Below are 15,703 nucleotides of genomic sequence, written 5' to 3'. Positions count from 1 at the left end.
TTTAAAATTACAGACAAACATTAAATTTGGGCACATAGATACTCCTTGTAAGACAATGGGTTTAATAGAAGATGCTGCCGCCTTTTGTAAAACCCTTAAGTTTAAGCAGCTTCTCCTCCATCTCTGTCACTGACATTTCCCTTGAAAACTGTGCCCATGTCACCTGGTAGTCTGCTACCAAGCAACTCAGGACACATTAAACATCCTCTCATCAGCTATCTCAGAGGCTCTCATCTACTTGTTCATTCTTCTCCCTGTTCCCATGGGATTGCCAGTTCCATAAAACCAAACCCACTGCCATAGAGTCAATTCTGGCTCATAGCGACCCTGTAGGGCTGAGTAGAACTGCCCCTTAGTGTTTTCAAGAGCAGCTGGTGGTTTCAAACTGCCAACTTTTTGATTACAAGCTAAGCTCTTAACCACTATGCTGTGAGGGCTCTGCCAATTCCATAGTGATGAAAGGGATTATGTGATGAAAAGAATTTTCCCTAGTCAAAAGCATCAATACAGTTTGTTTTTTACACACTGATTTTGAAGTCTACAGAACTAGTTAAGATCTCTGGATCTGCTACTCATGCCTTGTTATCTTGGGCAAGTAACATAATATCCCTGAATCTCAGGTTTCCTATCTAAAAAATGGGGATTGAGTACTGTCCACATATATGTCACACAGTTGGTATGAGGATCAAAGGTGGTAATGTATTCTAAAGTATTTTAAAGTCCTTTAAAAACTATATAAATAGAAGTTATAATAAGATTATAAGAATTTAGTGTTTTTGCTTTAGGACAAATATTCAACCTTAGTAATTACTTATGATCTTGAATGACATGAATTTTTCTTTTATTTAGAGATATAAATGTTAAAATTACAAACTTCAGTGTCAAATGGACCTGGGCTTAAAAAGAGAAAAGTAGTTTTTCTTCTTCTTGTTTAGTAGCTGATAGCTAGAATGGCTCAGTATGGTGCAGGATCCAGGATTCTTTTACTAAATTCTATACTTATGTGACACTTTTGTTGTATGGTGACTGATCTATCTACCCATTGCCACTGGCGTGTCCCTTCTGGGTCTGACAGCCTCGCATAGCAAGTAGACTGTCTATCCAGCTTCTGAGTTATATTAATAGCTGAGAGAAGAAAAGAAAGAACTCACAGATTGTAGAGTACTTAGGTTGTACTGAGCCTCTTAAGGTCTTAGAGAAAAGGGAAGAAAAGAACAGGAACCAGGGAAAACCACACGGGCCATGGCCACGATCACAGGACTTCCGCGGCTAAGCAGGGCAGGATCACTTATGAACACATGGGAACATATGATCAGACTGAATTCTAATCTCATACTCACTTTCCCTCTTTCTTCTCTAAAAAAATGGTATTCTTCAAAGTTGTACATGAGACAGTGTTCTCGGATTTCATAACTTTTGCTTTCATAACTTCAGAGATACTTTAACTTCATTTCTGATTGTCAACTGTGATTCTCAAGATTCAACTCTATTTGTCTATTACACTTAATAGCCCTTCTTTGTTACACAGTGAATGACGTATAAAACATTTACATGTTGAATGAACAAACTGATATTTCAGACTGAAATTTTCTCATCCTTCCACTCAAGTCCCACGTTATATTTTAAATGCTCCTTTTTTTTTTTTTTTTTTGAGGGCAGAGGTTTTATTAATGCAGAAGGAAGGTGTAGAATGTAAAGCCTTAGGAGACTCTCCTATTTGCTTTCCTAAAAGCCTTCTGCCACAGCACCAACATCCCAGAACAATAAAACCTCCTCTCAGCCAACGGAAGTGAACAAACCCCAGGCAGGGCTTCTGCTCCATGGTCCATTAGAAAGTACCTGCTCCTCCTCGGTGTTGATCACCAACAGATGAGCTCCCATCCCAGCGCAGGTCTTCTTACTCTCAGTCTAAGTTTTTGCTTTGGAAGAAATTAAGTAGCAGCTGGTATTAGATACTGTCCAATTCTCTGGGCAGCAGCCCCAAACTTTCCCTGTGTTAGGAAGAGGGACATATAAGGGCAACATAGGAAAAAAAGCAAAGTAATTTTTAAAGTGTTCACAGTATTAAAATAAAGCACCAAAGGAGACTTCTGCTTATGGGAAGATGGAGTAGACATACTTTTCCCTATTTCTCTCACTAAGTACAATTAAACATTCTTGACATTAAATATAAAAGAAACGTAAGAAGACTCTAAAAGGTAGCAGACTTGCTAGGGGTGTTGGACCCAAGGAATAACACAGTGCTGAGTTCCCAGGGTTTCTCTTTGCCCTATAATCCCAGGCTTGAAATTCGACATGTAGTGACCCAGGAATATCAACGGTGGCAGACCAAAAAATGAGGGCCCAACAAGAACCTTTTTACTCTATCCAAAGAACCAGGAAACGGGCAGCATAACAAGACATAAAACTTTTGGACACAAATCACTTTACTAACACCAAAGAAAACGGGTGGAGGGGGGGAGGAATCTGTGGCCTCCATTCAATCAAAGGATGAATGTGTACATAGACTTCCACTCTTGCAAGGTTGTAATAAGGTGCCCCCACACCTCCACAGGGTGGTGTCAGAGAAGGTCAAGTAGGGAATGGTAATTTTAATTCCATAGTCAGTTAGGATACTTCCCCACCCTGCAGCATTAGTAAGAGATCATGTGGAGAGCCTGGACTTCCATTCCAACCCGGCAGTAATGAGGCACCCCTCCAGCTTTTCACTGGGTTAGTGTCAAAGAAATCCTACTGGTGAGTCAGAACTTTTTCCATGCCCAGCAGTAAAGATAACACCCTCCATACATTATCTGTGGAGACCACATGGAGAGCACAATTCCTACTCCCACTCAGCAGTAACAAGGAACCCCCATTCCTCCGATGTCAACATAGGCTGAGTGGAGAACCTGAAATTCTACTTCCATCTTGCAGCAACAAAATAGAGCCTCTTTATCTGTGTCAGATTGGTGTCAGAAAAAGCCAGCTACAGAAGATGGTTTAAATAAGATTTAAAGTCTCGTAATATAAATTTAGAATATCCAGATTTCAATAGAAATGTACTCATCATACAAAGAACCTCCTCAAGCTCAATGAAAAAAGGCCATTAATAGACACTGTCTTCGTTATCTCGTACTACTTTAAGAGAAATACCATAAGTGGATAGCTTTAACAAAGATAAATTTAGTTTCTCACAGTTTAGGAGGCTAGAAGTTTGAATTCAGGGCACTGTCTCTAGGGGAAACCTTTCTCTCTCTGTCAGCTCTTGGGGTGGGTCTTTGTCTCTTCAGCTTCTGTTCCAGGTTCCTTACAGCTATCCATGTAACTTGGCATTGATCTTTCTTCATTTCTCTTGCTTATTTAATCTCTTTTTTATCTCAAAAGAGATTGACTAAAGGACACTCTATACTAATCCTGCCTCATTAACATAACAGAGACAACACATTCTCAAATAGGATTATTACCACAGACATAGAAGTTACAATTTGCAACACATATGTTTGGTAGACAGAATTCAATCCATACCACGTGCCAACACCAAGATGACAAAAATGTTAGAATTATGCGACAAAGATTTATAAGCAGTCATGATAAAAAATATTTCAATGAGAGTATGAACACTCTAGAAACAAATGAAAATTAGGAAGTTTTGCCAAAGAAATAGAAAGACTTGGCAAAGAAATAAAGACATAGAAGATATGTATATTAAAAAAAAATAAAAAGACCAAACAAAATTTTACAATGGAAAACTACAATGACTAAATAAAAAACATTCAATGGATGGACTCAACAGCAAAATGGTGGCAACTTAGTAAAGAATCAGTGAAATGGAAGAGAAAATAATAGAAATTGCCCTCTCTGAACAACAGAGAAAATAGAATGAAAAGTAGAAGAAGAAGAAGAACAGAACCTCAGGAACCTGTGGGACTAGAACAAAAGATCTAACATTTATGTTATCTGAGTCTCAAAAGGAGACATGAAAGATGGGGGCTGAAAAAATACTCGGAGAAATAATGGCTGAAATGTCCTAAATTTGGAAATCAATGTAAACCCATAGATTCAAGAAGCTGAGAGAACTCTGAACAGAATAAGCTCAAGGAAATCCATGCCAAGATGCAATATAATTAAACTTCCACAAACTACAAAGAAAAAACCTTGAATGCAGCTAGAGAAAAACACCTTATCTATAGGGGAAAAACAATTAGACTGATAGAAGATTTTCCATCAGAAACCGTGGAGACCAAAACAAAGTGGCACAACATTTTCAAAGTGCTGAAAGAAAAGAAGTCAACCCAGGATTTTATACCCAGCAAAAGTATCTGCTCTATCTGCTTCCTGAGGACCAAAAGTGATAAAATGCATAGAACCACTTTGAAAACTGATGGGGTATAAGCTGCGAGGCATTGTTATCATAACTGTTATTATTATGTTTCCTCATTACCGTGAGATCATCCACCCCAAGAGAGAATTAAGTACCAAAGGATGGTCAGTCTGGTGGGAAGAAAATCTCTTAACCAACCAGCCAAACTCTCAAAGGACACAGAAAATCTCATGGAGACCTCCGTCATTGGGCTACTTCACACAGAGACTGAAATGACCTGGGGGGAGTGAGGATGATTCTTGAGTTTCATAAGTGACACTAAGTTGTCACAAGAGAGGTGAGAGTTCTTTGACAACCAGCAATTTCAGAGAAAGAGGATGCAGTGAACAGACTGGTTATTCGGTTTTGAGAAGGAAAAATTCTTTCCTTGCCCTCAGGTATTGTCAGGATGATTTTGCTCCTGTGGAGCAACCCAAAGTAACAAACTGAAAAGAGAACAGAGGCAGTATGGTGCCAGCCAACCTAAGGCGGAAAATAAGAAACCTTGAAAGAAATAAGTTTGAGAGTGCCAACAGGATGAAGATGAGTGAGAAAGAGATATTGTCAGAATGTCTGGCCCCAGAATAAGCAATGAAGAGATATAAGATCAGAGAAAACAAAGCAAATGAGGACTTAGTGCACTATATTAACACTGTATAATAAGTATGTGCAGTAATCCCCGGTATAACTGAATCATGATTTTTTTCAAGAAATAAAATCAAGTATCACTTACATAATGATCTTGGAATGTCACAGATTGAATTATGTCCCCCCGAAAATGTGTGTATCAACTTGGTTAGGCCTCGATTCCCAGTATTGTGTGCTTGTCCTCCATTTTGTGATCCTAATTTTATGTTGAGAGAATTAGGGTGGGGTTTAAAACCACCCTTACTCAGGTCACCTCCCTGATCCAAGATAAAGGGAGTTTCCCTGGGGTTTGGCCTGCACCACCTTTTATCTCTAAGAGATGAAAGAAAAGGGAAGCAAGCAAAGAGTTGGGAAATTCATACCAACAAGAAAGCAGCACCAGGAGTAGAGCACATCCTTTGGACCTGGGGTCCTTGCACCTGATAAATTCCTAGACCAGGGGAAGATTGATGACAAGGAATCTTCCTCCAGAGCCGACAGAGAGAGAAAGCCTTCCCCTGGAGCTGACACCCTGAATTTGGACTTGTAACTCACTAGAGTGTGAGAGAATAAATTTCTTTGTTAAAGGCATCCACTTGTGGTATTTCTGTTATAGCAGCACTAGATGACTAGGACACTTTTAAATGAAAATTAGTAAAGTAATCAGTAGTTTGTATCATAAGTAATAAGAAAAGACAAACTGCCAGTAAAGTATTCCCTTCCCTCCTGGAATCTATCCAAAATCATCAAGTAGAATGAAAAGTAAAAAAAATAAAAAAATAAACCCATTTTTATTGACATTCCAAATGGGGACATTACAACAGACCTAACTGAAATAAAAATGATCATAACAGAGTACTATGAAAAACTATATTCTGACAAGTTTGAAAACTCAGAGGAAACAGACATTATTTCTAGAAACACACTACCTTCCTAAACTAACACAAACTGAGGTTAAAAATCTGAACAGACCTATAACAAGAGAAGAGACTGAAAAGGTAAGGAAAAAAAAAAAAGATCCTAGACCTAGACCAAATGACTTCAAGAATTCTACCAAACATTCAGAAAAGAGTTTGCACCAGTACTACTCAAAATATTTCAGAACATAGAAAAGGAAGGGATACTTACAAATTCATCGTATGAAGTCAGCATAACTCTGACACCAAAACCAGGCAAAGACGCCACTAGAAATACAGACCAATATCTCTCATGAATATAGATGTAAAAATTCTCAACAAAATTCTAGCCAACAGAATTTAGCATTAGATCAAACAAATAATATACCACGAACAAGTGGGATTCATACCAGATATGCAAAGATGGTTCAACATTAGAAAATCAATTAATGTAATCCACCACTTAAAACAAAAGAATCACATAATTATCTCAATCGATGCAAAAAAGACATTCAATGAATTCCAACATCCATTCCTGAGAAAAACTCTCAATAAAATAGGTATAGAAGGGTACCTATACAAAACCAACAGCCAACATTATTCTTAACGGAGAGAGAGACTGAAAATAATCCCCCTGAGAACAGGAACAAGACAAGGATGCCCTTTACCACAGTTACTATTTAACATTGTTCCGGAAGTCCTAGCTAAAGCAATAAGGCAAGAAAAAGAAATAAAGGGCATCCAAATTAGTAAGGATAACAGAAAGATTCAGTGAAGGAGTGGGGTACAAGACAAATATACAAAAATCAGTTGGATTCCTATACACCAGTAATGAAAATGATGACTAGGAAATCAGGAAAACAATACTATTTATAATAGCCCCTAAAAAAATAAAATACTTGGGAACAAATTTAACCAGAGATGTAAAAGACCTATACAAAGAAAACTACAAAGCACCACTGCAAGAAACCAAAACAGATCTACATAAATGAAAAAAACATATCATGCTCATGGATAGGTACACTTAACATTGTCAAAATGACAGTTCTACCCAAAGAGCTTTACAAATACAATGCAATCCTGATCCAAATACCAACAACATTCTTTAAAGAGATGGAAAACTTATCATTAACTTTATATGAAAAGGGAAGAAGCCCCAGATAAGTAAAGCACTACTGAAGAAGAAGAATAAAGTAGGAGGACTCGCACTACCTGACCTCAGAACCTACTATACAGCTACAGTAGTCAAAACAACCTGATACTGGTACAACAACACATACATTGACCAATGGAACAAAATCGAGAACCCAGATGTAAATCCATCCCCCTATGGTCACCTGATCTTTGACAACGGCCCAAAGTCCATCAAATGGGGAAAAGACAGTCTTTTTAACAAATGGTACTGGCAAAACTGGGTGTCCATCTGCAAAAAAATGAAACAGGACCCATACCTCACACCACATACAAAAATTAATTCAAAATGTTTCAAAGACCTAAATACAAAGCCAAAAACTATGAAGTTCATAGAAGAAAAAATAGGATCAATGGTAGAGGCCCTAATACACAGCATTAACAGGATACAAACCACAACCAACAACACACAAGCTCTGGAAGATAAGATGGATAACTGGGATTTTCTAAAAATTAAACACTTATGCTCATCAAAAGACTTCACCAAAAGAGTAAGAAGACAACCTACAGACTGGGGGAAAAAAAAATGGCTATTAGAAATCGGACAAAGGTCTAATCTCTAAAATCTACAAGAAAATCCAACACTTCTTCAACAAAAAGACAAATAATCCATTTAAAAAATGGGCAAAAGAAATGAACAGACACTTCACCAAAGAAGACATTCAAGCGGCTAACAGATACACTGTGGAAATGCTCATGATCACTAGCTATTAGAGAAATACAAATCAAAACCACAATGAGATACCATCTCATCCCGGCATTACTGGCACAAATCAATAAGACAGGAAATAACAATTGTTGGAGAGGCTGCAGGGAGACTGGAACTCTTATGCACTGCTGGTGGGAATGCAAAATGATATAACCATTTTGGAAAACGATATGGTGCTGCCTTAGAAAGCTAGAAATAGAATTGCCACATGATCCAGCAATCCCACTCCTAGAATATATCTGAGAGAAAGAAGAGCCGCCACATGAATAGACATATGCACACCCATGTTCATTGCAGCATTATTCACAATAGCAAAAAGATGGAAACAACCTAGATGATCATCAACATATGAATGGATAAACTATGATACATACACACAATGGAGTACTACACAACAATAAAGAACAATGATGAATCTGAAAATCTTCTCATAACACAGATGAATCTGGAGGGCATTATGCTGAGTGAAATAAGACAATCACAAAAGGACAAATATTATATGAAACCACTACTGTAAAAACTCATGAAAAGGTATATACACAAAAAGAAACAATCTTTGGTGGTTTTGAGGGAGGGGACGGGTGGGGATAGAAAAATACTAAAAAAGACAATACGTAAGTGGTAATTTTGATAAAGGGTAAGACAGTACACAATACTGGGGAATCCAGCACAACTTATACAAGGCAAAGCCATGGAAGCTTCATAGACACATTCAAACTCCCTGAAGGAACGAATTGCTGGGCTGATGGCTGTGGGGACCGTGGTCTTGGGGAACATCCAGCTCAAATGGCATAATATACTTTATAAAGAAATGTTCTACATTCTACTTTGGTGAATAGTGTCTGGGGTCTTAAAAGTCTGTAATCAGCTATCTAATATGCTCCACTGGTCTCACCCTTTTGGGAGTAAGGAAGAATGAACAAAACTAAACATACAAGGGAAAGATTAGTCCAAAGGACTAATGGACCACATCTACCACGGCCACCACCAAACTGAGTCTAGTAACTAGACAGTGCCCAGCTACCACCACCGACTGCTCTGACAGGGATCACAATAGAGCGTCTCGGACAGAGCTGGAGAAAAATATAGAACAAAATTCTAACTCACAAAAAAAAGACTGGACTTACTGGCTCGACAGAGGCTGGAGGAACCCTGAAAGTATGGCCCCCAGACACCCTTTAAACTCAGTAATGAAGTCATTCCTGAGGTTCACCCTTCAGCCAAAGGTTAGACAGCCCCATAAAACAAAATGAGACTAAAGGAACACAACAGCCCAGGGTAAAGGACTAGAAGGCAGATGGGTACAGGAAAGCTGGTAATAGGGAACATAAGGTCAAGAAGAGAGAGTGTTGACATGTTGTGTGGTTGTTAACCAGTGTCATAAAACAATATGTGTGCTAACTGTTTAATGAGAAACTAGTTTGTTCTGTAAACCTCCATCTAAAGTACAATAAAAAAAAAAAAAAACTAAAATGAGATGCCACCTCACCCACACATAACTGACAAATATTAAAAAGAAAATAACAAATACTGGAGAGGCTGCGGGGGGATTGGAATCTTCTGCACTGCTGGTGGAATGCAAAATGGTACAATCATTTTGGAAAACAATACATCACTACCTTAAAAAGCTAGAAATAGAAATACCACAAGATCCAGCAATCTCACTCCTAGGAATATATCCTAGAGAAATAAGAGCCATTACACGAATAGACATATGCACACCCATGTTCATTGCAGCATTATGCACAATAGCAAAAAGAAACAACCTAAGTGGCCAAGAACAGATGAATGGATAAACAAACTATGGTACACATACACAATGGAATACTATGCAACAATAAAGAACAATGATGAATCTGCAAAATATCTTACAACATGGATGATTCTGGAGGGCATTATCCTGAGTGTAATAGGTCAATCACAAAAAGACAAATACTGTATGACACCACTATTATAAAAATTCATGAAAAGATTGACTCACAGAAAGAAACAATCTTTGATGGTTACGAGGTAGGGAAGGGGTAGGGAGGGAAAACCACTAACTAGACAATAGATAAGTAGTAACTTTGGTGAAGGGTAAGAGAGTACACAATACTGGAGAATTCAGCACAATGTGACCAAGGCAAGGCCATGGACGCTTCATAGACACATCCATACTCACTGAGGGACTGATTTACTGGGCTGAGGGCTGAGGACTATGGTCTCGGCAGACAACTAGCTCAATTGGCATAAAAAAAATTGGCTTAACATAGTTTAAAAAGAAAATGTTCTATATTCTACTTTGGTGAGCATTGTCCGAGGTCTTAAAAGTTTGTGAGCAGCCATCTAAGATACTCCACAGGTCCTACCCCATCTGGAGCAAGAGGGAATGAAGAAAACCAAAGACACAGGGAAAGATTAGTCCAAAGGACTAATGGACCATAACTACCACAGCCTTCACCAGACTGAGTCCAGCACAACTAGATGGTGCCTGGCTACCACCACTGATTGCTCTGACAGGGACCACAATAAAGGGTTCCAGACAGAGCTGGAGAAAAATGTAGAACAAAATTCTAATTAAAAAAAAAAGACCAGGTTTACTGGCCTGATAGAGACTGAAGAAAACCCGAGAGTTTGGCCCTGGACACGCTTTAAGCTCAGTAATGAAGTCACTCCTGATGTTCACCCTTCACCCAAGGATTAGACAGGCCCATAAAACAAAACGAGACTAAAGGGGCACACCAGCCCAGGGACAAGGACTAAAAGGCAGGAGGGGACAGGAAAGCTAGTAATAGGGAACCCAAGGTCAAGAAGGGGAGAGTGTTGACATGTCAGGGGGTTGGTAACCAGTGTCAGAAAACAGTATGTGTATTAATTATTTAATGAGAAGCTAGTTTGTTTTGTAAACCTTCATCTGAAGTACAATAATAGAAGATAAAAATTTAAAAATGAAGTCATACAGAGGTACAATGGCCAAGAATATGCATTATCAAAAACCAAGATTTTTTTAAACCTATATTTAGGCACACTGGTATTGGTGTAGTGATAGGTAAATAGATCAATGGAATGGAATAGAAAATCCAGAAAGAGACCCAGACAAATAAAGGTGCTTGAATTTTGACATAGATGGCACTACATATCATTAGGAAAAGGAAGGTCTTTTCAATAAATGTGCTGGGAAAAAAACGATTTTCCATATAGAAAAAAAACAAAACAATTAAATTAGACTCACACTTCACAGTATATCCAAAAATCAATTTCAAGTTCATTATACACCTACATGTGAAAGGAAAAAGTATAAAACTTTTCGAAGATAGCATAGAAGAATATGTTATGGGTGGCAGAACTGTTTACTCTCACATAATGAACAAAGGACTCATAGCCAGAATGTATAATTTTTTTAAACTCCAACAGTAAACTAAGAGTAGAAAATCCAATAGAAAAATGGGTAAGAGGCTTGAATATACACTTTACAAAAGACCAGTAAACTTAAAAATTAAAGTTTTATTAGTAAAAAGAAAAATGCACATTGAAACCACAGTGAGATACGAGAGGATAGGCAATATCATTTAAAGTTTGACAATTCCAACTATGGTGAGGATGTGGAACAATAAAATCTTTTATAAACTGCTGATAGAGTATAGACTAGTATAGCTATACTTGAAAAATAGTTGGGCAGTTTGTAGTAGAGTTGAATATACACACTCTAGGACCCAGCAAATTCACTTCTAGATATATGCCCCTGGACTTCCAGCCAATATGGCACCATGGACAGAAGCACCACGCTGTCACTCCACAGCAAAGACCTGAAAAACTAAGTAAAAGAGAGACAAAACATCATTCCTTGAACCTGAAGTGTCAAATGAAGAGATAAAGAACTCAGCCAAACGCTGAATGGAATAAGAAACTGACAGAGGATCGAGAGTGAGGAGAGATATGTGAGGAGGGCCCTATCAGCTAACAGAGCACGGATCAGCCATCTTGGACTCCTGTCTAGGAATGGTAAACAGGGAGCACAGGAAAACAGCTTCACGGAGTTCCCAGCAGGGTACAGAGCACCTGGTAACCAGCAATATACGCTTTCCCACCCCACCCCCATCCTCTCCCCTCTGCTCTACCTCCGAGCTTCCTGGCTGGCTGCGGTGGTTCAGCTGGCCAGGAAGTGCAGTGTCCATGCCACTTGGATTCACCCCACCCGCACAGGACATCAGCAGACAGGGAGTATGGGAAAGCAGCTTCATGAAGTTCCCAGCAGGAGACAGAGCGCCCTGTAACGAGCCATGTATGCTTTCCTAACTCCCACCCTTCTTCCCCTCCTCCTTCAGCCTCCTCTGCTTCCCGCCAACCACAGTCTCTTGGCCAGTAGGCAACTGCTTTGGCCTCAGGCTGCTTGGATTCGCCCCATCCATACTACCCAGCCCCCTGAGCTGCAGTTGCTTCTTTCCATTTCCATTTCCTCCCCCTCCTTTCTCTTGAACACCTGGCTCTGTGTGCCATCTTTGCTTCTTCTTGAAAGGCTGTGAAGCCACACTAACTGGGGAACAACTCCCCTGGCCTGCTACACCATGCTGGTGGGATCCCTGGGGCTTTTTTTCCCTTGCTTTGCTTGGCTCTGTTTTGTTTGTTTTCTTTCCTTTTCACAGCTTGGGAGCCCCTTATAGCTGGGCTGCACTGCATGCCTTAGGAGCCACTCCCCCAAACCTGAGCAGCCACATAGGTAGGATATCTGGGTGCATTTCCTTTTTTTTTTTTTCTTTCTTTTTTTCTTTCTTTCCTTTCCTTTCTTCCCTTTTCTTTCTTCCTTTCTTCCTTCATTCTTCCTTCTTTCTCTCCCCCTCTCCCCCCCCCTTTCCTCCCTTCCTCCCTTCCTCCCTCCTTCTTTCTTTCCTTCCTTTCTTTTTTTCTTTTCTCTCTCTTTTTCCCTTTCTGGCATTCTTCATTTCCCAGTTTTCATCTCTCTACACTTATATTCTTTTCCTTTCTCTGGAATATCTGGTGCAGTGTGACATCTATACCCCCTCTTGTGCAGCATGAGCCAATTCCCTGGTCCTCATGGCCCCACCTGTGGGACTCCTGGAGGCTTTTCTTTTCTTTCTTTTCCAAATTTTTATTAATTTTTTTTCCTTTTTCCTTCTTGCTTTTCTCCATTTCTTGGTTTCTCATCTCTCCACTCCAACAGCAAGCTCCCTTAGCATTCTTTTTTTTTTTTCCTTTATTTGTTTGTTTGTTTATGGCTCCTGTTTCTCTCTCCTGTCTCTCCCCTCCCTATACCCCTACTGACTCTACATATCACAAACTGTCCGCTCTTTCCTGCCTACCTGCACCATGCACTGAACATCACACCCCCGAACAGCAAAGGCACGGCCTACCAGAGCCTGCCCAGCACTGATTCCTGGCCCACCCTGTCAGCCATAGTACTTGCCACAAACAACCAATCCCTTCCCCTCCCCTTCTGCTGGACCTTCCCTGCCACACCATGGCTGAGTGACTGGCCCTGCCCATTGGACAAGGAGGTGAAAAGTATTGTAACTACAAATGAGCAAACAAAAAAGAACACACAGCCCACCTGCTCAGACATAGCCAAATAAAACAAAAAAACAGGACAAAACAAACAAATCTACAATCAAGAAATGAAGAAAATAAGTACTGAACATCCTAAAGACAGCAGACAATATCAACACATATTAAAAAAAAAAAAAAAAAAAACAGGACAGGATGGTTGCAATAGGTGTCCAAAATAAAACACCAGATGACTTGCCAGTAGAAGAAAGGCACTAGAACTACCTGACAAAGAATTCAAAGCTCTAATATTCAGAGCAATTCTAGAGTTGAAACAAAAAGCAGACAAAAATGAGGAAAAAATAGACAAATTTTTGGAAAAGGCAGACAAATTCATGCAAAATACAGGCAAAAAAAAATGGAAGAAATCAGGAAAATAACACAGGAACAAAATGCCAAAATAAATTCACAACTAGAAATCATACAAAAACAACTAGAAATCCAAAAGATAAACAACAAGATTTCAGATATGGACAGTGTTTCATAGAAGGGCTGAGGAGCAGGTTTGAAATGAAGGTAGACAGGATCAGTGAAATCGAAGACAAATACTTGCACACAGCTGTTTGAGGAAAAATCAGAAAAAAGAATGAAGAAAAATGAAGAAACCCTGAGAATTATGTGGAATACAATCAAAAGCAAAAATGTTCAAGTGACCAGATTTCCAGAACAGGGAGAGAAAACAGAAAATACAAAGAGGATCACTAAAGAATTGCTGACAGGAGAGGCAGAGCCAAGATGGAGGAATACACAGATGCTTCCAGCAAGCCCTCTTTACAAAAAAGACCAGAAAAAACAAGTGAAACGAGTATTATTTGTGATAAGCTAGGAGCTCTCAGCATCGAAGGGAAGCTTAGACAACAAACTGAGGGGCAGGGGGAAGAAGAGACAGTTCAGAAGTGGAGAGGAGTTACCAGCTCTGAATTGCAGGGAGCCCTCTGGCACCATTCCCGGAGCAGCAGCAGCAGCAGGCTGGTATTAGCATTTGGCCACAGTTTCCTCAGGGAGAAGCAGCCAGCCGCACAGCCCACTCACACCTCCGGGACCTGAGAAGAATGGCACTCTTGACAAAAGCTAAGTACTTGTGTATATTTTACCATGCCCCCCCACCCCCAAGCCGGCTTCAGCGGCTGAATCCCTGGGCCTGAGATAGGCACTGCTGAGCACCTAGAGCCATCCTCCCAGCCTTGATGAAGGAAAAAGTTTGCAATTCAGGGGAAGAGATAATTTGCTAGCTCCATTAACCGGGGGACCTCAGGACAGAAGCGACTCCTGTCCAGGCATAAACCACCCATGGACCTTGAGCACCTTTCCCTTCTGCATGGACTTGTGTGGTCCTATTTCAGGAGAATAGGCCCTTGTTGACAAACTCCAACCATTTCAGCTGTGAGGTGAGGTGGGTGTTTGATGTTTGACATTGCTTTGCCTATTAAACAAGGTCCTCACCTACCCACATCAGGGACCTAAGGACTGGTAGCTCCACTCAGGTCACCCAGCCACCTGCAACAGGGTTCCAAAGAAAACTGGTACCTCCCAGTCCTTACAACCAAAAACTTTGGGTGCCCATGGTCCATCTGCAGAACCCACCCACCTGCATGCTTTAGAGAACAGGGACACGTTTTCTTCAGAGACATTTGGGGGTCGGTTCTCAGCCCCATGCCTTGTTAGAAGCATGACCCCCTGCTGCAATCAGATACTGGTATATACACCAATCACCCCTGCACCTCTAAGACTGTAGGACAGATACTGTACCACACACTTCTTATCAGCTACCTGTAAACCTGAGCTGAATTCATACAAGAAAACTGAATGGACTCCTAGACTGATATACCTGATAACAGCTCTAGCTAGCTGGGGATGGGACATCAGAGCTCCAAAGGTGAAAATAATCAAGCTAGATCACTCAAGCGACCCATAGGGGTATACTAAACCAAAACAAACCAAGCAGCTACAACACAGTAAGAAGCATAAAATAATACAATAACTTATAGATGGCTCAGAGACAACAGTCAATATCAAGTCACAAAATGAAACAGACCATGATCACCTCGACAGGCTCTCAAAACAAAGAATCCAGGGATCTTCTAGATGAAAGTGCCTTCCTGGAATTACCAGAGCCAGAATACGAAAGTTTAATATACAGAACCCTTCAAGACATCAGGAAGGAAATGAGGCAATACTCAGAATGAGCCAAGGAACACACAGATAAAGCAATTGAAGAAATTAGAAAGATTATTCAGGAACATAATAAAAAAATTAATAAGCTGGAAACATCCATAGACAGAGAGCAATCAGAAATTCAGAAGATTAACAATAAAATTACAGAAGTAGACAACTCAAAATAAAGTCAGAGGAGCAGAACTGAGCAAGTAGAAGCTCAAATTTCAGAACTCGAAGATAAATCAC

General features: G+C 40.0%; 1 protein-coding gene across 8 annotated transcripts in view; it reads right to left on the bottom strand.

The window, feature by feature from the left end:
• Positions 1-15,703, bottom strand: part of LOC100654125 (C-type lectin domain family 4 member A-like) — a 94,514-nt gene that overhangs the window by 39,148 nt on the left and 39,663 nt on the right. For 4 of the 8 annotated variants that reach the window (XR_010321923.1, XR_002785916.2, XR_010321922.1 and 1 more), the window contains one exon: positions 13,456-14,343. The gene's annotated coding sequence lies outside the window, so the exon portion shown is untranslated. Of the gene's footprint in view, positions 1-1,839; positions 1,992-9,229; positions 11,556-13,455; positions 14,344-15,703 lie in introns of those variants that run through there. The other 4 variants (XR_010321920.1, XR_010321921.1, XM_010590917.3 and 1 more) reach the window with 2 other exon arrangements.

Source organism: Loxodonta africana, chromosome 4 (genome assembly GCF_030014295.1).
Source record: "Loxodonta africana isolate mLoxAfr1 chromosome 4, mLoxAfr1.hap2, whole genome shotgun sequence".
Classification (NCBI taxonomy): Eukaryota; Metazoa; Chordata; class Mammalia; order Proboscidea; family Elephantidae; genus Loxodonta; species Loxodonta africana.
The sequence above is the reverse complement of the archived record's forward strand: the minus strand, read 5'-3'. Positions and strand labels throughout refer to the sequence as shown.